This window comes from Oryctolagus cuniculus, chromosome 16 (assembly GCF_051225735.1).
Source record: "Oryctolagus cuniculus isolate XC-2025 breed Fujian yellow rabbit chromosome 16, ASM5122573v1, whole genome shotgun sequence".
Taxonomy (NCBI): domain Eukaryota; kingdom Metazoa; phylum Chordata; class Mammalia; order Lagomorpha; family Leporidae; genus Oryctolagus; species Oryctolagus cuniculus.
Genome location: NC_142882.1, coordinates 5,935,325 through 5,959,056, shown reverse-complemented (window position 1 = coordinate 5,959,056; position 23,732 = coordinate 5,935,325). Strand labels below are relative to the sequence as shown.

At 39.6% G+C, this 23,732-nt stretch overlaps 1 pseudogene; it reads right to left on the bottom strand.

Moving 5' to 3' along the window:
- Nucleotides 1-17,606: 17,606 nt before the first annotated feature.
- LOC149121426 (vomeronasal type-2 receptor 116-like) lies at nucleotides 17,607-23,391 on the bottom strand (annotated as a pseudogene).
- Between the last annotated feature and the right edge of the window lie 341 nt (nucleotides 23,392-23,732).

Below are 23,732 nucleotides of genomic sequence, written 5' to 3'. Positions count from 1 at the left end.
TCGTTTATCTGTGCCTGTATTTAGAATTCTTCTCCAAATATTAGGCAAGAACCCTCCTGGTCTTGTTAATATTGGGGATTTAGTAATAAGCCTGTGGTGAAATCGTAGGCACCCCAAATTCCAGTAGCACATGTGGCACCCCAAATAGCATTTCTAGGGAATTTTAAGGGGCCCCATTTCAGGGTAAAATTTAGGGGGTCTTGTCCAATTTCAACTGGCCATGCCCCGATCTACCAGGTGAGACATCAGAGTACACCCCAACAATCTCCCTGTTACAGTAAGTTTTCAAGATGATTCTGAGGCAAGATTTATTTGAAGACATTGATTTAGGAAAAACCCAGGATATTAACATACACAAAGAGTTCAGGCATTGTCTAAATAATTTCTCTTCAAGAGTCCTTCAAAAAATATAACATACAAACTACCTAAAAGGAAAACTAAATATCTCAATTTATTGGGATTAAGAAGATCATACCATACTTGATCGACTGGATTGTCAGAACGAGGAGAGCAAACAAATTAACTTTCTCATCAAATGCTGGAGTCTCAGTGAGGTAAGACTTTCTATTCCAAAAAAAAAAAAAAAAAAAAAAACAAAAAAAACAATTCTACAATGTATTGTTCAAGTAAGATACAAATTTCCAGCCCAAGGGAGAAAAGGTACATTAGAATTATTTTACATTTTGGGATTACTAGGTTTCACCAAAATGGTGGGGAAGAAGCCAGGAGGATGCTCCCTCCTTATGATTCTCCAGGGAACTGCCCCCACTACTGCCATATCATATCACTGCCAGATGTAGGTGCTTATCCTCTGACCTCCACAAACACTACTGAATGTGAAGGCAGAGAGTGCATCCACCAGCACTCCTACTGTTTCAATGTACCCTCCTGGCTAATTCTGATGCCAGGTAAGATCTGAAAGCAATGTTTAACAAAATATTAAGGTGATGAAGGCAATCAGTATAAAAACATCAGACAGTCATTGTCAAAATATTTTGTTTCTGTGCCACTCACAAAATGCAAAATACAAACCACCATAGGCTGCAAATGAAATTTTAGTGCCAGCAAGATTAAAATGATCAAATTATACACAGATAAATTGGATAAGCAGAAAAAAGACAAAGGGAAAAGTGAATTAATTTCTCATCTAATGTTGGGGAGTGAATGAACAAGACTTGCTATTCTGAATTTTGTATATATACAAAATTAGAAATTCTCTAACATAGAGTACAAATAAGTGGAACTTTCCCAACTTAGTGGTTAAAAGTTAAGAAAAATTGTTAGGTAGGAAGTCAGATATGAGCTTATGTGTGTGTGACATAAAGGCCTAAAGAGAAGATGTCTATGTCCAGCATACGCATCTGCATCTCAAAGTCATCCCAAAGCCCAGTGTTCATATCCTGCCCTGGCCCCTCCTACCGGACAACCTGCCAGGTGGATGTCCCCCACTTCTGCCTGATAACCTTCCAGGTGCAGCCCAGTATCTGCACTTCAAATGCCCTTGCTGCCCTTCCTCTAGGGGGCCTGGCCCCAGCCAGACTTCCCCCTGTCTGATAACTTCAGGGAAAAAACTCAGAAGTTTTTCTATTTACACCCAAAAAGACCTTTGTTCCAAGAGGAGCAGAGGTGGGGAAGCAAGACCCATCTCCTTAACCGGGCCCCCCCCTCGCCCCGGCCTCAACTGGACTGCGCACTCAGCCCTCTGCCTCTCTGCTGAGCTGCCAGCCTGGCCTGGTCAGGGGTAATCTCTCTCTCCACTCAACCATGTAACCTCGCTCCTTCTCCCCTCCCCCATCAGAGTGACTGCTCTCTCAGGTCCTGTCTGGAGAGGTGCCCATCCATTCTTATGGATGTCCCTTCCCTAATAAACTTTGCTACTTTTTTTACTTTCCACTACTCTGTCTCACGCCTGAATTCTTTCTTGCATGAAGACATGAACCCTGCATTCTCTGGTAACAAAATGAGTTTACTTCATCTGTTTGCTCCCACACAGAAACATAATGTGAAAAATACTGTTTGAGTACTAGTTATAGCATTAAATCTTAATGTACAGCACACTAAGGACAGAGATCCTACATGAGGAGTAAGTGCACAGTGACTCCTGTTGTTGACTTAACAAATTGACACCCTTGTTTATGGCGTCAGTAATCACCGTAGGCTCTTGTCATGAGCTGCCAAGGCTATGGAAGCCTTTTGAGTTCACCGACTCTGATCATATTTAGACAAAGTCACAGTCAAAGTGGAAGTTCTCTCCTCCCTTCAGAGAAAGGTACCTCCTTCTTTGATGACCTGTTCTTTTCACTGGGATCTCACTCACGGAGATCTTTCATTTAGGTCTTTTTTTTTTTTGCCAGAGTGTTTTGGCTTTCCACGCCTGTAATACTCTCATGGGCTTTTCAGAATCTGCCATTCTATGGGTCTGCTGTGTATCTCGCTTCCCATGTTGGATCATTCTCTCCCTTTTTGATTCTATCAGCTAGTATTTGCAGACACCAGTCTTGTTTATGTGCTCCCTTTGTATTTTAGTCTTATCATCATGATCAATTGTGAACAGAAATTGATCACTGGGACTAGTGAGATGGCATTGGTACATGCCACCTTGATGGGATTGAATTGGAATCCCCTGGTAGGTTTCTAACTCTACCGTTTCAGGTAAGTCAGCTTGAGTATGTCTCAAATTGCACATCTCTTCCCTCTCTTATTCCCACTCATAATTAACAGCAACCACTTTTCATTTAAGTTTCAACACTTGAGAATAATTGTGTATTGATTACAGTATTCAACCAAAAGTATTAAGTAGAACAAACAAAACAAAATACTAAGAGGGATAACATATTAAGTTGCTCATCAGCAGTCAGGGCAAGGGCTGATCAAGTCAGCATTTCTCATAGTGTTCATTTCACTTTAACAGGTTTCCTTTTTGGTCCTCACTTACTTGTCACCGATCGGGGAGAACAAATGGTATTTGTCCCTTTGGGACTGGCTTATTTCACTTAGCATAATGCTTTCCAAATTCCTAACAGGGATCACTTTTCAGTTAAAATTTAAAAAATAATTGTTTGTTAATTACAGAGTTCAACCAATAGTACTAGAACAAAAAATGCTAAAATAGATAAAGTATTACATTGTACATCAACCGTCAGGACAAGAGCTGATCAGGTCACTGTTTCTCATAGTGTCCATTTCACTTCAACAAGTTTCCCCTTTGGTGCTCAGTTAGTTGTCATCGATCAGGGAGAACATAAGATATTTGTCCCTTTGGGACCGGCTTAATTCACTCAGCATGTTGTTTTCCAATTTCCTCCACTGTTTCTCATAGTGTCCATTTCATTTGTCTTTTTTTTTTTAAATACATTCTTATGAGTTCTAAATCAAGCACCAGGTAGAAAAGTTGATCAGCACATGTATTAGAGCTCAAGTAATCACAACAATATTCATTTCAGCACATGGTTTGGGAGACAGTGTTTTTCCAAGCTGATCAAAGCGGAGAATGGAGGACAGGAACAATAGAAAATACCCTCTCTTTTCTTCTATGAGGAGATATAGTCTCACTCCAACATTCTGAGACAGGCCAAAAAGAAATGTCATGATGAGGCCACAAATAAATTATCAAGAATTTCTATGTGAGGTAAGGGATGGACAGGCCAGGTACACAGGAAGCATTTCCTGAATCTTCAAGAAGTAACTAACAGGACAACCAAAGGAAATATAAGGAAAGCAAAGGACACTTACCCCTGGCATAGGAATATGGGATTATTGATGCTTCTGTTGTGGAGGTAGCTATAAAAGGTGGGAAGAGCATCAGTCACCATATCTGCGCCCTTATGAAGGCTGCTTGCATCTCAAGAAAGCAGAACATATCATCCAGCTGACATCAAGCAAGGGAACCTGCATTAGGGGAAAGAGAATAAGCAAAGGAGGCATTTTAGAAATTTGTACAAAATTCTAGAGCTCAATTGTGGTGGAAGCTTCAGAGTCAGGCAGGTACATACGCATATTGTGTTTCTCTTCATGCATGTATGCACATGTGTGTGTGTTTCTACTGGACTGGAGAGGGCATTTTTTATAGCTCATGATGAATGACTCAAATGTAGAACTTCAGTCTTATAGGGAAATATATAATTGCATAAAAGTATATAGAATCTGGGATCATATATTTCTGTCTAAATTGAATTTTACCAACACCCCCCTAAAAGTCGATAATATTTATCTGTTTAAGGATTTTTATAATTTCTATTGAAGTCCAATAACTTCTAGGTTACTCTAAAGTAATTTCCAAAAACAAAAACATGTGGTAGAGTTCGATGTGTACAGGTAACACACATAAGAACTTACACTCAGTCTGCATCAAGAACACTGTCTCCAACAGACTCTATCCTGGACTATTTTCTCATACTCAATACACTTCAAATCAAATGTAGAAATCACTCTAAGCACATTGTAAGATTAATGTCTTAGCAAGTAAAAAAAAAATAGAAAATCTCCAACACAGAGGTGATCTAGCATGTCAGCACTCACTGTGTCAATTATCAGTAGCTCCAAATTAGTTATGCTGGTATGTAAAGTCTGCAATGGAACATTTCTCTTAACTGTTCTGCATTATGTCCCAACCAAGAAGCCCCACATCATCCAACTTCCAGCCATACTGAATCTTGTGTAGTGCCTCTGAATAGAACAGAGCATGAACTTTACTAGTTTTGCCACATATGGTAATCTACCAAAAATCTGTTTCTATCATTATCCATCAAACCCAGTAATGTTGATTACTGGGGAGAGTCCAAGATGACTGAATAGGAAAGGGCTTTCTGTTCTAGGCTAGGGGTAGACAGTCAAAGTAAAAGCGGAAGAAGTAAATTCTGATTGGACAGTTAGAAGGAAAACCACAGTGGGAATTCTATGGAAGAAAGAAGAATGCTGTGCATCAGTGTCAAAGGTGCGGATGTGTATTATGATCAATGACACAAGACACAATACCAACAGCCAAGATTCGAAGAAAGTAACAGCTTGGGGAGGGAGGAGAGATCAGAATATAGTGGCCTGGGCCACTGGTTGTGTAACTGGAAGGAGAGTTTTCAAGAGTCAAACAACTGATAGAAAATGGGAGAATATGGTGTCATATTAAGTCTTTCTTAAATCTACGAAAGACTTAAATCTATGACCTGACACCATCAATTTACTAGAGAGCATTGGAAAAACCCTGCAAGATATAGGTACCGGCAATGACTTCTTGGAAAACACCCCAGAAGCACAGGCAGTCAAAGCCAAAACTAACATTTGGGATTGCATCAAATTGAGAAGTTTCTGTACTGCAAAAGAAACAGTCAGGAAAGTGAAGAGACAACCAACAGAATGGGAAAAAAATATTTGCAAACTATGCAACTGATAAAGGGTTGATAACTAGAATCTACAAAGAAATCAAGAAACTCCACAAGATCAAAACAAACAACCCACTTAAGAGATGGGCCAAGGGCCTCAATAGACATTTTTCAAAAGAGGAAATCCAAATGTCCAACAGACACATGAAAAAATGTTCAAGATCACTAGCAATCAGGGAAATGCAAATCAAAACCACAATGAGGTTTCACCTCACCCCAGTTAGAATGGCTCACATACAGAAATCTACCAACAACAGATGCTGGCGAGGATGTGGGGAAAAAGGGACACTAACCCACTGTTGGTGGGAATGCAAACTGGTCAAGCCACTATGGAAGTCAGTCTGGAGATTCCTCAGAAACCTGAATATAACTCTACCATTCAACCCAGCCATCCCACTCGTTGGAATTTACCCAAAGGAAACAAAATTGGCAAAAAATAAGCTGTCTGCACATTAATGTTTATTGCAGCTCAATTCACAATAGCCAAGACCTGGAACCAACCCAAATGCCCATCAACAGTAGACTGGATAAAGAAATTATGGGACATGTACTCTATAGAATACTATACAGCAGTCAAAAAAAATGAAACCTGGTCATTTGCAACAAGATGGAGGAATTTGGAAAACAACATGCTGAGTGAATTAAGCCAGTCCCAAAGGGACAAATATCATATGTTCTCCCTGATCGATGACAACTAACTGTGCACCAAAGGGGAAACATGTTGAAATGAAATGGACACTATGAGAAACAGTGACCTGATCAGCTCTTGTCCTGACGGTTGATGTACAATGTAATACTTCATCCATTATAGTATTTTTTTGTTCTAGTACCATTGGTTGAACTCTGTAATTAACACACAATTATTCTTAGGTGTTTAAATTTTAACTGAAAAGTGATCCCTGTTAGGAATTTGGAAAACATTATGTTGAGTGAAATAAGCCAATCCCAAAGGGACAAATACCACTTATTCTCCTTGATAGGTGACAACTAACTGAGCACCAAAAACGAAACCTGTTAAAGTGAAATGAACATTATGAGAAATGCTGACTTGATCAGCCCTTGCCCTGACTGCTGATGAGCAACTTAATATGTTATCCCTCTTAGTATTTTTTTGTTTGTTCTATTTAATACTTTTGGTTGAATACTGTAATCAATACACAATTCTTCTTAAGTGCTGAAACTTAACTGAAAAGTGATCACTGTTAAATATAAGAGTGGGAATAAGAGAGGGAAGAGATGTGCAATTTGAGACATGCTCAAGCTGACTTACCTGAAACGGTAGAGTTAGAAACCTACCAGGGGATTCCAATTCAATCCCATCTAGGTGGCATGTACCAATGCCATCTCACTGTTCACAGTTGATCATAATGATAGGACTAAGAACCAAAGGGATCACATAAACAAGACTAGTGTCTGCAAACACTAGCTGATAGAATCAAAAAGGGAGAGAATGATCCAACATGGGAAGTGAGATACACAGCAGACCCATGGAATGGCAGATGTCCTAAACAGCACTCTGGCCTCAGAATCAGACCTTAAGCCATGCGGATCTGGCTGAAGAGCCCATGAGAGTATTTCAGGCAAGGAAAGCCAAGACACTCTGGGGGAAAAAAAAGTAAATGAAAGATATCCGCAAGTGAGATTCCAGTGGAAAGAACGGGTCATCAAAGAAGGAGTTAACTTTCTCTGAAGGGAGGAGAGAACTTCCACTTTGACTGTGACTTTGTCTAAATATGATCAGAGTCAGTGAACTCAGGGGGCTTCTATAGCCTTGGCAGCTCATGACAAGAGCCTAGGGTGATTACTGACGCCATAAACAAGGGTGTCAATTTGTTAAGTCAACAACAGGAGTCACTGTGCACTTACTCCTCATGTAGGATCTTTGTCCTTAGTGTGCTGTACATTGAGATTTAATGGTATAACTAGTACTCAAACAGTATTTTTCACTTTATGTTTCTTTGTGGGAGCAAACTGTTGAAATCTTTACTTAATGTATGCTAAATTGATCTTCTGTATATAAAGAGAATCAAAAATGAATCTTGATATGAATGGAAGGGGAGATGGAGTGGGAAAGGGAAGGGATCGGTTGGGAGGGACGTTATAGGGGGGAAGCCGTTGTAATCCATAAGCTGTACTTTGGAAATTTATATTCATTAAATTAAAGTTTAAAAAAAAAAAAAACTTCAAGTGTACATATCATGCAATAGAAACAGTTACCAGCCAGACGGAAAATGCCACCTCTACCCCATTGCTCATAGTTGCATTTCTAAATTTATAGAAGCATCTCATGTATGCTGTGAGCCACAGCACACAGCATTGTCTAAACTGTAAACCCCATCCTTCTTGGTCACGTCAAAATCATGCCAAAGCACTCATTCCAAGGAGGCATCAGTGAACAAGATTGCAAAGTGTTACAGGATACCCTTAGAAACTGAACAATGAAAAACATCAACCAGAATCTAGTGAGGTGTACGTCTTCTGGATATTTGGAAGGGTTAGCTATAAAGTTTTGAAAACTATAAAGTTTTCAAAACAAGGGAATGAGTGGAGAAGGACATGGAATGGAACCAGCAGGAAATGGAATGAGTGGAGAAGGAAATGTGTCTCACTATTGTCAAAATCCCACAGGGAGAAGGGGACCCAGATTTTTCATGTCATTAAATGTCCTTATGTTTGAAAGTTCAAGGCTAACAGATATTTGCTGTCAAAGCAAAGAATTACTACATTTTCTGATGATGCCCTGATCAGTATATGATATGGCTAAGCTGTTGCATAATGTGTCTTCTCAGTCACTGGGATCAATCCCTCAAAGGCTACATAGATACCATTCTTGTCTATCTCTAACTTTCATATCTGACATAAATCAAATACCTTTCAGGTGATCAGAGATGGCCAGTGCCACCCAGACTCGGAGGAAATGAAACATCTAGCAGACCATGCAAGGGTCAGAGGTGTTCTCTTCAATGTCGTCTGAAAGTGAGAATGAAAAGTGAATGGTCTTAGAGGACAGGCTCAAAATGCCCAAAGGTTAGTTACAAGGGGAGAAAAAATAGCATGAAATGTAAGATGATAGCCTTAATGTACAATCTCAACACTAAAAGGTATAAACCATGCTTGACTGGTGGAAGACTAGAATATTCCATTTTCCTAATAATCTACCAAGGTTTTATAGCTTTCTAAATCACAACACTTCTGAAACAGAGGTCCAGGAACTCCCTTTCTCCTTTTCCATTTCCTCCTCTCTATTTCAAACACCAAATATATGGCTACTCCAATCTCTGACTACTTCCTCTTTAGATTGTACCTTTGGAAAAAGAAAATCTACATTTTTCACCTATTTGTGCCCCTGAGAAAGTCACCCAAGTGAATGTGGGTTTTCTCTCCCCTTTCTTACCCAATCTCATCTGTGGGAATTTGGAGAGATCTAGGAGTGTCCTAATCTGAGCAGAAATCCTTGTCCTGGAGAGTAGTGCTAAAGTAGAGGCCTCACTCTCCTTAAGCTGTAATGTGGGATGTCTTGTCCATCCCTGAAGCCCATTGAAGGGACTCTTCCTTGTCCTTAGTTCACTGCACATGGCATGATACAGATCAAAGAGTCACCTTGGGCAAAAGACAGGGGTCCCAGCTGATATCCTCAATGGTAAATACAAGAGCCAGAACATACTGTTAATTCTAGGATGCAAACCTCCACAAAGGGCACAGGGATACTTAGGGAAAAGACTTCAACCATGATTATTTTTTTATAAACTCCAATCCTATAACCGCTATAGAATGAATGTTTTGTGCAAATATGCAGAGGTTGAAATACTGCTCTGTATCATGATCATATTTGATGAGTTCTTTTGGGGGAATAATATTTTTTTATGAATTACCTACCCATTTTCTTGGATGTTTTGAACATGAGAATATGGAGAGAGATCATTACATCTCTCTAGCTGGTGAAGACAGTGAGAAGAGGAAAGGAAAAATGTCTTTTCTTGAGGCAGGAATGTGTTTTTAACAGACAACAACTTCATGCGTTTTGTTCCTGGTCTTCCCAGCCTCAGCAATTCAAAAAATAAATTTCTGTAGTTAAGTCACAAAGTCATGGTATGTTGTTATATGGAAACTCTAGGTGACTGACACAGCAATCAACTTTTGATGAACACTAGTTAATTTCATTTTTTTTCAACAGACAGCTTTCCTAATTCCTTAGATTTTGTATTTGTAGCAAATTCCACAACATGTTTTGGAATGTTCTATCTAAATTCCATGCACCACAAGGGAGAGAAACTGTTTTTAAAGGAAAGCATAATGAATTAAACACAAATCACTCTTCCTGAATTACTGTACATGTTCCATTCATGGCTGAAAAAATGGTTATCTATATTAGCACATCATTAAATGATTCCCTGAACAGCATCAACATGAATATGATTTTGCACAAGGTCATGGGATTGAAGAATAACTCACCTGAGGGCTATGTGGCTAGCAGAAGCAGGATATTTAAGTGTGGAGAATGGGGGAGCACAAGGCTTGGCATTTATAACTGTTAACCTCTGCCTTATCAAACCTTTGGCATCAACTCCTATCCCAAATCAGGAAACTAACTCCAATTCAGAGCCTGAATGAAGGAGAATCATGAAAATGCAGAACATTTAGAAGTTGTAAGAATCACTTATTGGGGGACTTCAAGTACTTTAGATCAAAAGGCACACCACCTAGTAAAGTTGAATGGCTGCCATCTATTTAATATGGAAATTTGAAAAGTATTTTCATATAAATAATTACTACTGGTAGCAGTTCTAACTCCAAATTGGTCTTATTCTCTGAATCTTAACTCAAGACTTGCATGCAGATAGATGTGCAGGCCAAGAAAAAACCTCATGCATTTCTACAGGCAGTGACACAAAACTTCCTCAAGGTTAGAACACAGGTGCCCTTTGTATTTCAAGTGTCCTGCGTATTCAGTCACGATGAGCAAACTACCTCCAGTTGACAGCTAGTTCATGCTTGCTGTGTTTCTGACAGGAAGAGGCATCTATCAAGTTTTGGGCACAGGAATTTATGTGTTTCCAATGAATCAAATTGTAATCTTGACTTTTCAACTATCCCTATTTTAAGATTTATTTTATTTATTTGAAAGAGTTACAGAGAGAAAGGTAGAAAGAGAGAGAGAGAGGTCTTCCATCCACTAGTTCACTACCCACATGGCTGCAATAGCAGGAATACACCAATCCAAAGCCAGCAGCCAGGAGTTTCTTCCAGGTCTCCCAGATGGGTGCAGGAGCCCAAGGACTTGGGCCATCTTCTACTGCTTTCCCAGGCCATAGCAGAGAGCTGGATTGGAAAAGGAGCAGCCTGGCACTTCAGGCCAGGGATGCCAGCACTTCAAGCCAGGGCTTTAACCCACTGCTCCACAGTGCTGGCCCTCTAGTGCCTTTTTATTATCTATGCTGCTTTCTGGGTGAGGTATGTTGAAAATTCTCCTTCTAAGCAAAAATGTAATCTCTGATCTATGTTCTTTCTCTTCCCTTTGTCATACTTCCAGTTATCCTCTAATTCCACGTCCTCTTCATCATCACCTCCTCCTCTTTTCTAGAAGAAAGCTATATTTGATCTCTGCAAACAGGCTTTTGCTGACAGATTGCAAGTGGATATAATATATATATATATATAATATATATATATTATATTCCATCCTTTAGTTCTTCAAACAGGCAACCAGTAATAAGAAGATAAGCTACACTGGGAAATCTAATAGTTGGGGGTTTAATGTCTAATGCAGTTATTTTAAATTTAATATTGTTTTATTCTGCTGTAATCAACAATGGTCCATTTTTCTTTCATGTTTCTAATGAGGCTGCTTTATAAGGTCCTTCTTGTGTGATTTTTTTTTTACCTTTGAAGTACCTGTATTCTTATCATGATATTTTCTTCCATTTAAGAATCATGTCAGTTTCTCCTGGTCATGAGATGGTTCCATGTTGAGTGATTTCATGTGCTTCTGCATACTCAGCATTTATCTTGGATTGCCACAGGAATTTGCCTCAGTTTGATGGAGAGCACCACACAAATATTTTCCTATTAGGATGGCTCTTGGCTTTGTCTGTTGTTGGTTCATGCAAAAATGTTCAAGTGTTTGCCATCCACTTCCTTTCTTCCTAGGGTTTTCTCCTCAAGCAAATTCAGCAAAGTAATGCAAATTATACTGTTTGAAAGATCTTGATGTTTTGTGGTAGAAACTTTCATGTTTTCTTTAGAAGAAAGAGAAGGGAATTTCAAATAAATGAACTTACTTCTGCATTAGAATAGGAAGAAGGGAAATCCAAAAACACAGGAAGCACAATTGGTCAGAGGCTTGGACTCACCACATGTGGAGTTGAATGCCACTGACCATCTCCAAATCTACCATAAGTCATCACAGAGTGCATCCCAACAGTCTCCCTGCTTCAGTAAGTTCTCAAGGTGATTCTGAGGGTTGCAGGAAGAAGGAAAGCAAACATAATTAACTTCCTTTTCAAATGCTAGAGTCTCCATGAGGTAAGACTTCCTATTCCAGAATAAAAAAAATTCCATAATATACTGTTCAAGTAAGAAGCAAATTTCCAGCCCAAGAGGGACAAAGTGCATTAGAATCATTTTACATTACAGGATTGCTAGGATTCACAAAAATGGTGGGGAAGAAGCCAGACGGAATCTTCCTCCTCACAATTCCCAACGAGAATCCCCACAGTCACCTACCCAACTCTGCTCAAGTCTAACAACCTATGAGAGAACCTAAAAGGACCACCAATCTGCAGAGCAGTGAGGAGCCAACAGAATCACTGGCACGAACACATGTTGCTCCTTTGCATTTTGGCCCTTCTGGGCTGCACACAAAGCCCCTTATCTTCAGTGTATGGTGCTAAGAAGAAAAGTGGGGTGTGGCCTTTTCTCATTCCCCATGCCTCATGAACCATATTCCTGTACAGAACATGGTTCCTGATTGTGTTCTCTCTTGAGAAACCTGTGCTCAAGTATTGAGGCTCCTGACTTGGCCTGAAGATCATTGTGGAGGCATTCATTATGCTGATGTGTGGATCTCTGCGATGTCACTCCAGAGGAGCTGACCTCAGGTTCCACAAGAAAGATCCTTTTAACCACCTTGAACCCACTCACATGCATTCACTGCAGTACTGCAGGCAAGGCCAAATCCATCCTCTTCTTCTGACACCCTCTAGTGCCTGAGGGTGGTACTGACCCTGACTGCTAATACTGATAGAATTAAAAAGGAGAGAACAATCCAATATGGAAAGCAGGATACACAGCAGACTCATAGAATGACAGATGTCCTAAACAGAGCTCTGGCCTCACAATCACCCTTAAGTCATGAGATCTGGCTAAAAAGCACATGAGAGTATTTCTGGCATGGAAAGCCAAGACACTGTGGCAAAAAAAAAAATGACCTAAATGAAAAATCTCTGTGAGTGAGATCCCAGCAGAAAGAACACGCCATCATAGAAGGAGGTACCTTTCTCTGAAGAGAGGAGAGAACTTCCACTTTGACTATGGCCTTGTCTAAATAAGACAGGAGTTGACAAACTCAAGAGGCTTCCATAGCCTTGGCAGCTCATGACAAGAGTCTCAAGTGATTACTGACATCATTAATAAGAGTGTCAGTTGTTAAATCAACAACAGAAGTCGTTGTGCACTTACTCCCCATGCAGGATCTCTGTCATTATTGTGTTGAACTATGTGAATTAACAGTATAACTAGTACTCAAACAGTAGTTTATACTTTGTGTTTCTGTGTGGGTTCAAAGAGTTGAAATCTTTACTTAGGGTATACTAAATTGATCTTCTATATAAAGATAATTGAAAATGAATCTTGATGAAGAATATGTTGGGTGAGGGAGTGGGAGATGGGATGGCTAGGGGGTGGGGGGGAGGTTATGGGGGAAAAGCCACTATAATCTAAAAGTTGTACTTTATATTTATTAAATAAAAGTTAAAAAAAAGAAAAGTGAAATAAAGGGAGACCTGGGCATTAAGAGCAGTCGACATCTGCAACTCAAGACTGGGTGAACTGAAACATCAATGTATAATGGAAAGCATCTCCATGGGAACACCAGAGGCCTTGCAGAAATAAACATGAGTGTGTACAGGAAGCCTGAAAGACTGTTTTGGTAGGAGTTGCCTCTAAGCAATGATTGGCCGTTGGTTTTCCTTTATCCTTTATACACACATAGATTTATTTGTCTTAAGGATATTATTGAACTATAAATGAGAACAGGCAAATTTTGCATTCAATGTAAAAATCAATGACAATGCACTTCTTTTTAATTAAATAAAGAAGCCTATTATAGAACAGACAGCTTATGAAAGGCAAGTCAGCACAGAATATACTATTCAGATAATACATAAACATATGATCTAGCTATGAATGATAGAAATTTTAATCAGAGATAGCAATGACACATTAACTCAGGAGTTAGTTTTTGCATGCAAAAATATAGAATTTTAGTTCCAGTGATCATGCCTTTACACACACACGTACATACACAATTGTTTTAAAATACAAGGACTCAGATACCAACTGACTTGGATTTTAGAAGACACACCTGCTAATGGCTAATCCTATACAACTGAGTGTGACTCAGGAAATGTTGCTATGTTCTGAGACAACCATATATAGTTATGATATCTCCAACCCATGTGCTTCTCAGATTGTTGGAGCTGAAGACACTGCTGGAGGGTTTGGGGAGAAATAAGTAATTCTATAAAGAACCAACTACTGTGTTTGAGAGGATGGGGACATTTAATTTAAGATGCCTCAATTAGGGAAAAGGCTCTCAAAAGGATGTTGGAATCAGTCTGATCTGGTACTTCTTCACTTATCTTTTAAGAATAATGGAAACTGGAGCTGCGCTGTGGTGTAGTATGTTAAGTTTCCACTTGCAGTGCTGGTGTTCTACATGTTGGTGGCTGGAGTCCCAGCTGCTCCACATCTGATCCACATCCCTGTAAGAGTGAAAGAAACTCAACAACAACAAGCTAAACATCCAGGGAGAAATGGGAAATGACTTCAACATGATTTTTCAAAAAAACAGAAACTGAAATGGCCAAAGGAACTTGAAATAATGCTCAGGATCACTAGCCATCAGGGAAATGAAATCGAAACCAGAATGAGGTTTCACCTTACCCATAAGAATGGCTCCCAGAGAGAAATCAACAAACAACCTATGCTGGGGAGGATTTTGGGGAAAAGGTACCCTAATCCACAGGTGATGGGAATGTAAATGGATGCAGTCATTGTGGAAGATATTATCGATCATAAGGGCTGAATATAGATCTTCCATATGATCCAGCAAACTGACTCCTAGGAATTTACACAAACCAAATGAAATCAGCATGAAAAAACATCATTGGTACCCCCATGTTCATTGCAGCTCAATTCAAAATAGTTAAGATATGGAATCAACCCAGATATCCACCAACTGATGACTGGACAAAAAAACCATGGTATGTTTACTCTAAGAATATTAATCAGCAGTAAAAAAAAAAAGAAATCCTGTCTTTTGCAACAACATTGATGAAACTGGAAAACATGATACTTAGAGAAAACAGCCAGTATCAAAAATGACACATACCATATGTGTTCTCTTATCTTTCATAACAAGTGCCTAAAATGTAATGTATTGGAGTGAAATTGATAATTTGTGATCCCATGTTTTTTTATAGCCTTTGTATCCATTATTGTGGAATTGTGTTGGTTTATTCATAGCATTTATAGGACACTTTACATATGGTAGGTTTAATCAAATGAGTATAAAGTAAACTAGAAGTCGGCACTGCAGCTCAATAGGCTAATCCTCCACCTGTGGTTCCAGCACCCCAGGTTCTAGTCCCGGTTGGGGCGCTGGATTCAGTCCCAGTTGCTCCTGTTCCAGTCCAGCTCTCTGCTGTGGCCAGGGAGTGCAGTGGAGGATGGCCTAAGTCCTTGGGTCCTGCATTCGCATGGGAGACCAGGAGAAGCACCTGGCTCCTGGCTTCGGATCAGCATGGTATGCCAGTCCCAGCACGCCGGCCCCAGTGCACCAGCTGCAGAGGCCATTAATTGGTGAATCAACGGCAAAGGAAGAGCTTTCTCTCTGTCTCTCTCTCTCACCGTCCATTCTGTGGGAATAGGAGAGGGAGGAGGAAGAAGTGTGAGATTTCGGACAGGAGGGAGTGTTAGGTGGGAAACATCACTATGGTCCTACATTTGTATATATGTAATTCATGAGATATGTATACCTCAACTAAATTTTTTTTTTTTTTTTTATCTTTTATTTAATGAATATAAATTTCCAAAGTACGACTCATGGGTTACAATGGCTTCCCCCCCCATACCGTCCCTCCCACCAACAACCCTCCCCTTTCCCACTCCCTCTCCCCTTCCATTCACATCAAGATTCATTTTCGATTATCTTAATATACAGAAGATCAGCTTAGTATACCTTAAGTAAGTATTTCAACAACCTCAACTAAAATTTGCAATATAAACATATTGAGTAACTTGCAAACAATAAAATATATTTTTTAAAATGCAGAAGTAACAACAAAATATAAGTAATTCATGAACAATGGGAATAGGACATGATGGATATTTCTGCACAGATACATATATGACCAGAGGGCATTACAAAGGATGCTAATCTGAAATAAGCATGGACAAACCATTCTACACCAGTAGGAGCCTGCACCTCACATCCACCCCATGGCTACAAAAAATTTCAAAACTTTTCAAATGATGGAGATGACATAGGGAATTTGGAACCTTCAAACCATGATAGTGAGAAAGTTACAACACATTTGATATGCCACCTCCTTAGCAAATCCGACATAAAATTAATTATGGCCAAAACATTTCACACCTAATAGTACATTCAAAAATTAAAAAATACACAAAATGCTCTTGTACATCAGAGTTTGTCTCCACAACATGCAAGTCAGTGTATGGTTAACTGGAAAAAAAATTCAATGACTAACTACAAGGAATTATCAGTTCGTCATGAAAAAATATAGATATCTGCAATAATTTAGATGGTCATTGAATACACCATGCAAAACTAAAGGTCACCTAAATCCAAGGAGTCTGATCATTATTTTGTAGAAAACAATCAGGACCATAAAATCCATGGAAACAGATACAGATTGGTGGTTGTGTGAATGGCAAGGGAAGGGACTGAGAGTAAAACCATTAGCTGATAAGAAATTTGATTTGTAGTGATTAAAATATTTTAAAATATGACATAGAGGATGGTCACACAACAGAGCGAAATGTCCAAATGACATTACTTCAGTTTAAAGCTGTTACTTTGTTGAATTATTTTCTGCTCGGTATGTAAAAAATGCTTTTTCATGTTTGGTATTGGCAAAAGTATATCTAAAGCCAAAATAAATAATAAACAGGAATAAACAGATGGAAAAGAAGCTTGAAGAAACACATCCACATATGAAAACCTGGTGTGTGATGATCATATCCTTTCAAGTCTATATGAAAGGATATATAATTAAGGAGTTTCTGGACAATTCATTATACAGATTAAAATGATTTCACATGTATAATGGTTGCACTGAAAATATTCAAACTCTCTTATAAAGCTGACTTTAATGTAGACAGTAATAAACAAAAACAGCAAATGAACATGTAACTTATTTTATTAAATATGAATATTACAATGCCAACCAGCTGACAATAAAAAAACAGAAATGAAAAGTTTCAAGGAGAGCCTTTATCTGAGATGGGATTGTGTTTGTGATCATAAAACCCAGCCTAAGAAATTTGTACACAGTATTATTTTGAAGAAGAGAGGAGGACTGGCAGCAGTGAGGGGTGTAGTGGATATAACTACACCCGTAATCCCGACATCCCATGCGGGTACCTGTTCATATCCTGGCTGCTCCACTTGCAATTCAGCTCCCTGTTAATAATCCAGAAAAAACAGTGGAAAATGTCATCCCTGACACTCACATGCACACCTGAATTAATCTTGCTTTGGCATGAACCAGTGTTGGGCCACTGCAGGTATCTTTACAGTCTATCACCAGATGGAAGGTTGTTAAAACTCTCCCTTTCTTTTCTGTGAATTGGTCCCTCAACAAAAACATTTTAAGGAAAATATGAATTGTTCATAAGGGGGTATATTCTGCAACTTATTTTTTAACAACAGAGTGCAAGATCAGTTTTATAAATTTTAGTTTCTAACCATTGAAAACTAAAAAAGCCTTAAGAGCTACTCTTCAGAATATCTGTTTCCTTGGGAACTATTCTATCCATTAATCCTTTCAAAGCATTCTTCTCAGGTCTTAGGAGAATAATGTAGCACTTGGGGACAAAGATGCAGCCCAGGAGCCCTGCACTGGAGCACAAGATGGAGAAGACCTCCACAGCCACCATGACCTTCCCCTTGGTGCTGTGGTAGACAGGCAGGAAGGTCACCCAGACACTGCAGAACACCAGCATGCTGAACGTCAAGAACTTGGCTTCATTGAACTTGTCAGGCAGATTCCTGGCTAGGAAAGCCACAGTAAAGCTCCCCAGAGCCAAGGAACACAGGTAGCCAAGGACACAGTAGAAGGCAGTGACTGAGCCCTTGTTGCACACCAGGATGATGTGGCCATGCTCAGAGTGAGCATCTGTGTCAATAAAGGGAGGAGAAGTCCCAAGCCAGATGGCACAGAGAGCCAGTTGGATCAGGGAGCAGATGGGAATAATGGATTTAGGTAGCCCTGATATCAGCCAGTGTCTCATCCTTCTCCCTGGGGCAGTGACCTTGAAGGCCAGAAGCACAGTGATAGTTTTGGCCAGGACTGTGCAAACAGCCACAGTGAACACCATCCAAATGTGGTCTGCTGGAGGACACAGGTGGTTGTGTTGGGATGTCCAATAAACAGTAAGGAGCAGAGGAAGCAGAAGATGAGGGTGAAGAGCAGGATGTAGCTGAGACTATGATTGTTGGCCTTGACAATGGGAGTGTCTTGGTGCTTCAAAAAGACACCAAGAACCGCAGCGGTGAGGACAGAGAAGCACAGAGCTGTGCAGACGAGGGTCATCCCCAGGGGCTCTTCAAAAGACAGAAAAGTCACCTTTTTGTGGAAGCACTGGTCTCACTCTTTGTTGGCATACTGATGATCTGGACACTTCACACACTGGTCTATATCTGGTGAGAAATGTACAATAACATCATCCCAAGTTCAGTTATTTCTGATTCACAAGGACCTTCTAAATAGCTGAGTAGATTTAAGCAATATCTCCTTATTGTTTTTGAAGAGAGGAAACATAAATCACTTGCAATTAATTATGCCCATCTTTCCCATATTAGCCAGACTGCTATTACTTCATCTCCCTATTTTATCTTACATACTGTTGGGTACATTGCCTTTTTCTCCTAATGAAGCCTTAAGGTTTGTGCTCTGAACATATTCATGATGCTTTAAGCAATACCTTAATCTGTGTCATTTGTAACATCATGAATTCATTGTCCATGGTTTCTTTAGATTGGAAAGTGATGATCCAGAGGAATCCATGTGTCTTGAGGGCTAATCTGCCTTTCTACATGGCACATTCCTGATGCATTCTCGCTTTGAACAAGAGCAAGCACCCTCCCTCAACCATTACTTTAATGATGCAATTCATTTCCTATATTCATGGCCTAATAACAACCCACAGTTCACAAAATTTGTAATGAAAGATATATTTATTGTTTGATTGATTTAATTTGTTTGGATTGCCATGTTACAGATTGAGGAAGAATGACATGGAGAAAGTGGGAACTCTTCCATCTGCTAGTTCACAGCCTACATGGCCACAATAGCCAGAGATGAGCTGATCTATGGCCAGGAGCCAGCGGCTTCTTCCTGATCTCCCAATTGGGTAAAGGGGCTCAAGCTCTTGGCTTCTTCTCCACTGGTTTTCCAGGCCATCAGCAGAGAGGTAGATCAGAAATGGAGCAATGGCCAGAGTTGTGACACAGTAGGTTAATCCACTTTCTGTGGCCTCAGCATAAACAATGGGTGCCAATTCTAGTAACTGCTGCTCCTCTTCCAATCTAGCTCTCAGCTATGGCCTGGGAAAACAGTGGAAAAGGACCCAAGCACTTGGGCCCTTGCACCTGCATGGGAGACCTGAAAGAGCTCTTGGCTCCTGGCTTTGGATTTCAGAGCTCCAGGCATTGTGGCCATCTGGGGAGTGAACCAGCATATAGAGACCCCACTCTCTCTTTCTCTGCTTCTCTTTAACCCTGGCTTTCAAATAAACTAAGAAATCTTTTAAGAAAATAATATGCACAGAGCAGTGCCTCCTGGGTAATTTCTAGCACAAGTTGTAGTAAACATTCTTACCTCAACTTTGTTTCCAACCTTCATTCAAAATTTTCATAATTCTTAAGCAATCTGAAAATAACCTTTAGGGTTTAAAAGTGTTCTTTTTTGCATTCCATGGGTTATTTTAGCTCCTTGTTTACAAATCACAGATCTCTGTTGATTTATTTTTATGCAGTAATGCTAATTACTATCACTAGTATTTCATGGACTAATAAACTGAATTATATTGTGTGCACCAATTTAAGCATAATGGAGCCTCTTTAAAAAACACTGACAAGAACCAAATCAACAAGTCAGAGATGAAAAAGGCAATGTAACGAGAGACACCACTGAGAAAAAAAGTCGTCAAGAATTACTACAAAGAACTGTATGCCCACAAATCAGGAATCCTAGAAGAAATGGATAGATTCCTGGATGCATAAAACCTACCTAAATTGAATCATGAGGAAATAGAACACCTAAACAGACAAATAACCAAGACAAAGATGGAATCAGTAATAAAGACACTCCCAAAAAAGAAAATCCCATGTCCCGGTGGCTTCACTGATGAATTCTTCCAGGCATTTAAAGAAGAACAAATCCCAATTCTTTTCAAACTATTCAAAACAATCAAAAAGTAGGGAATCCTTCCAGAACCCTTTTATGAAGGCTACTTTACATTAAGTTCCAATTCATAAAAAGACATGACAGAGAAAGAGAACTATATACTTCTGGAAACTATTATGGATGAAAAGGATTAATTACTACCTAAAGGTAGGAAGAATTTTCTCATTAGTCACATACCACTTCTTTTTGTTATTTTGTCAAAGATGAAGATTTATGGGACAGGTGTTAACTTCACCATGAAACAGGCACTGACTTACCTGTTTGGTTGGAAATCTCATTCTCTGAACAAGGTGTGCACAACAACAGGTAGGCTTTACCTTCAAATGGGTTTTCCTGAATCCAGGGCTACAACTCTCACTGCAGACTGAGCGTGGCATCTGAGAAAAATCAGATGAATATGGGTCACAGTTGGGACTGTTACCTAAGCTCAAAGTAGGGTATTTAGTCCTGGAAAATTTATGCACTTAAATTGTAAGTACCTGTTTCTAATACACTGATTGCATGCCATATTTACTCTGTGCCATGAAATAGACTCAAACAAGTGGATGAACAAATGTGTTTATTATCCTTCCTCAGACACCATGAACAAAAGAAACATACATAGTTGGGAAGGGGAGTGGATTAATGTCTGTAAAGGTCTTTTTATGAAACCATGTGACACAAAACGCCAAACCAATTGTGGGTAACAATGTGTAGTGTGAACTTTAAGTTAGGAACAACTTACCTCTGTAATTCCTGTGGCCCACTCTATTACATCCTCAGAGAGAGACAACAGTTGCTCATGTGGAGAAAACTGTCCTATTTTCACCTTACATCCAATACCTTTTGGAAAGTTCCACAAGTTGAGAATATCATACTCAGCATCCAATTTTCTCTTTTGATTCAAGTTCACTATGTCACCAGCAGGATTGGCAAATTGGAGGTGCTTGAGAAACAGGTGCAGCTAAAAGAAATGTGTCATCCTCTCATGAGACTGCCTAAGAATTTGTACAACAAACTCAAGTTAGAGAAAGCATCTTTGTAATCACAACTACACATAGGAGCATTATTGTAGCAACGCAATGAAGCCAAAAAAGGAAACCTGATAGAGAACTATATCACAGTAACTTGGATTTCAGTCATTTTCATTGAAAAACAAGGACAACCAAAAATCACTAGGTGTGAGATTCAAACAAAAGCTACACACACTCTATTATTTTCTCCATGTACATATGGCAACAAACAGCAAAATGAAGTTACCCACATACAAATGTGTGAAAATTACATGAGATCATGATCTCCAGGATCCAGAAACTACTGAGCACTATCTGACACTGAAAGAGGAATTCTCCTACTGCTGAGTTTGAAAACAGAGACAACATCTACATATTTCCCATATAAACATTAAATGGAGAGACTCTTGCATTCTTTTTAACACACATACTGATCCTTATTCACAATTACATCCCAGTAGTCAATGGAACCTTGTTGCTGATGGCAAACTAAATGAAGGGGGAAGATTTATATCTTAGAAACTGAAACAACTGCATGATTTCTGGTGTTTTGGAGAAAGGATCACAAGCTACTTGGTTTGAACACCTACAGAAGTTCTTAAGTGGATCACTCCAGGAGTACATGTCATGCAATAGAAACCAAATTACCTGCCAGGAAGAAAATGCCACCTTTGCCCCATTGTTTCCTGGCTGCATTTCTAACTCTTGTAGAAGCATCTCATGTACGCTGAGGGCCACAGCATACACAGCATTGTATATGTTGTAACTCCCATCACTCATAGTCATATCAAAATGATTCAGAGGCAATGATTCCAAGGAGGCATTCAGTGGACACTTCTGCAAGGTGTTGCAGGATACCCCAGAAACTGAGCAATCAAAAGCCAATGACCAGAATGTAGAGAGGTAAAAATCTGGGTATTTGGAAGGGTTAGCTGTCCGAAGAAATTTTTTGAAACCAAAAATCTCCCTATGGTGGTGTGAAAAAATGAGAGTCCCATGGAATGAGTGGAGCAGGAAATGTCCCTCAGAACTGGCAAAATCCCATTGTGAGGTGGTGACCCAGACTTTCCATGTCATTACATGTTCCCATGTTGGAAAGCTGATGCCTATGAGGGAATCAGTGTCACAGAAAAGAATCACCACATTTGCTGAAGATTTTATGATCTGATTGTGATACGGCCAGTGGACTGAAGAATGTGACTTCTCAGTGGCTGGGATCAGTTCCACAAAGTCTACACAGATGCCATTCTTCTGCATCTCAACTTTCAAATTGGACATAAACTGAATACCTTTTGGGAGGTCTGATATGGCCAAACCCACCCAGGTCCAGCTGAAATGAAGCATCAGGGAGACCATGCCACGGGCCAGGGAAGTGTCTTTGGGGGCCATCTGATAGAGGGAAGGAAACTGACCACTGTCACTCAGAGGAGGTTCAAAAGTCCCAAGAGTCAGCTAAGGGAAAATGCAAGAAATCTGTGTAAGGTTATTGCTATAGTGTACAATCTTATTCCTGAAGAAATTAAGGAAACGATGGAAGTGTCAGAAGATTTTAGAATATTTCATTTTTCTTTTCTCCCACTACATGAGATCTTCCTAGTTCATGAGTCATTAGCTTCACAAGTTGACATAACCACTTCTCATTTTAACTCATCCACACCTCTGCTTCAGAATAAATGTCACTAATCCACCAATCCTTTGCATGCCTTCTCTTTAGATCACCCCCTGTGGCAAATATATAAGGTCACTGTTGCTTAAATTTTTGGGTCGAATAAGGGACCTAAATTGATGTTCTTTTTCCTTCTCTTTCCCTTGCACACTCACCTGTGGAATTTTGTAGAGTTCTAGCAGTGTCCCCATTTGGATAGCAATGCTTCTTCCTGATATTACAGCTACAGACTTGCTCTGTTTCCTACACGTGTAATTAGGAATGTCCTTTTCCAGTCCCGCAATCCAGATGAAAAGATTCTACATCACCATCATGTCACTGTGCATGATATTATAGAGATCAAATCCCAATGTCATATTGGGTAAAAGATGTGGATTCTTGTTGATCTCCTCAGTAGTGAAAACCAAGGCCAGAACATACTGGTAGTTTTTAGACTGAAATCTGTATGAAATGCACAAGGATATTTAAGGGAAAAGCCTCCAATCCAGATTATCAACAATTCTACTGTAATTACTGTAATGGATGGCCATGGCCAAAAATTCATATGTTCTAATCCTTCTCTGTACATTTGCTAAGGAGAGAGTGTGAAGACTGCCATATTTGCAGGACACATGTCCACCTCAGAACCAAACTGCTACTCCCTAGATCTTGGTCTCCCAGATTAAATTATTCTGAAATATAAGATCTGCTGTTACACCATAATCTTGGGCATGTTTTCACATGGCTGACCATGCATTTGGATTTAAATCATCTCTGGCAACACCTA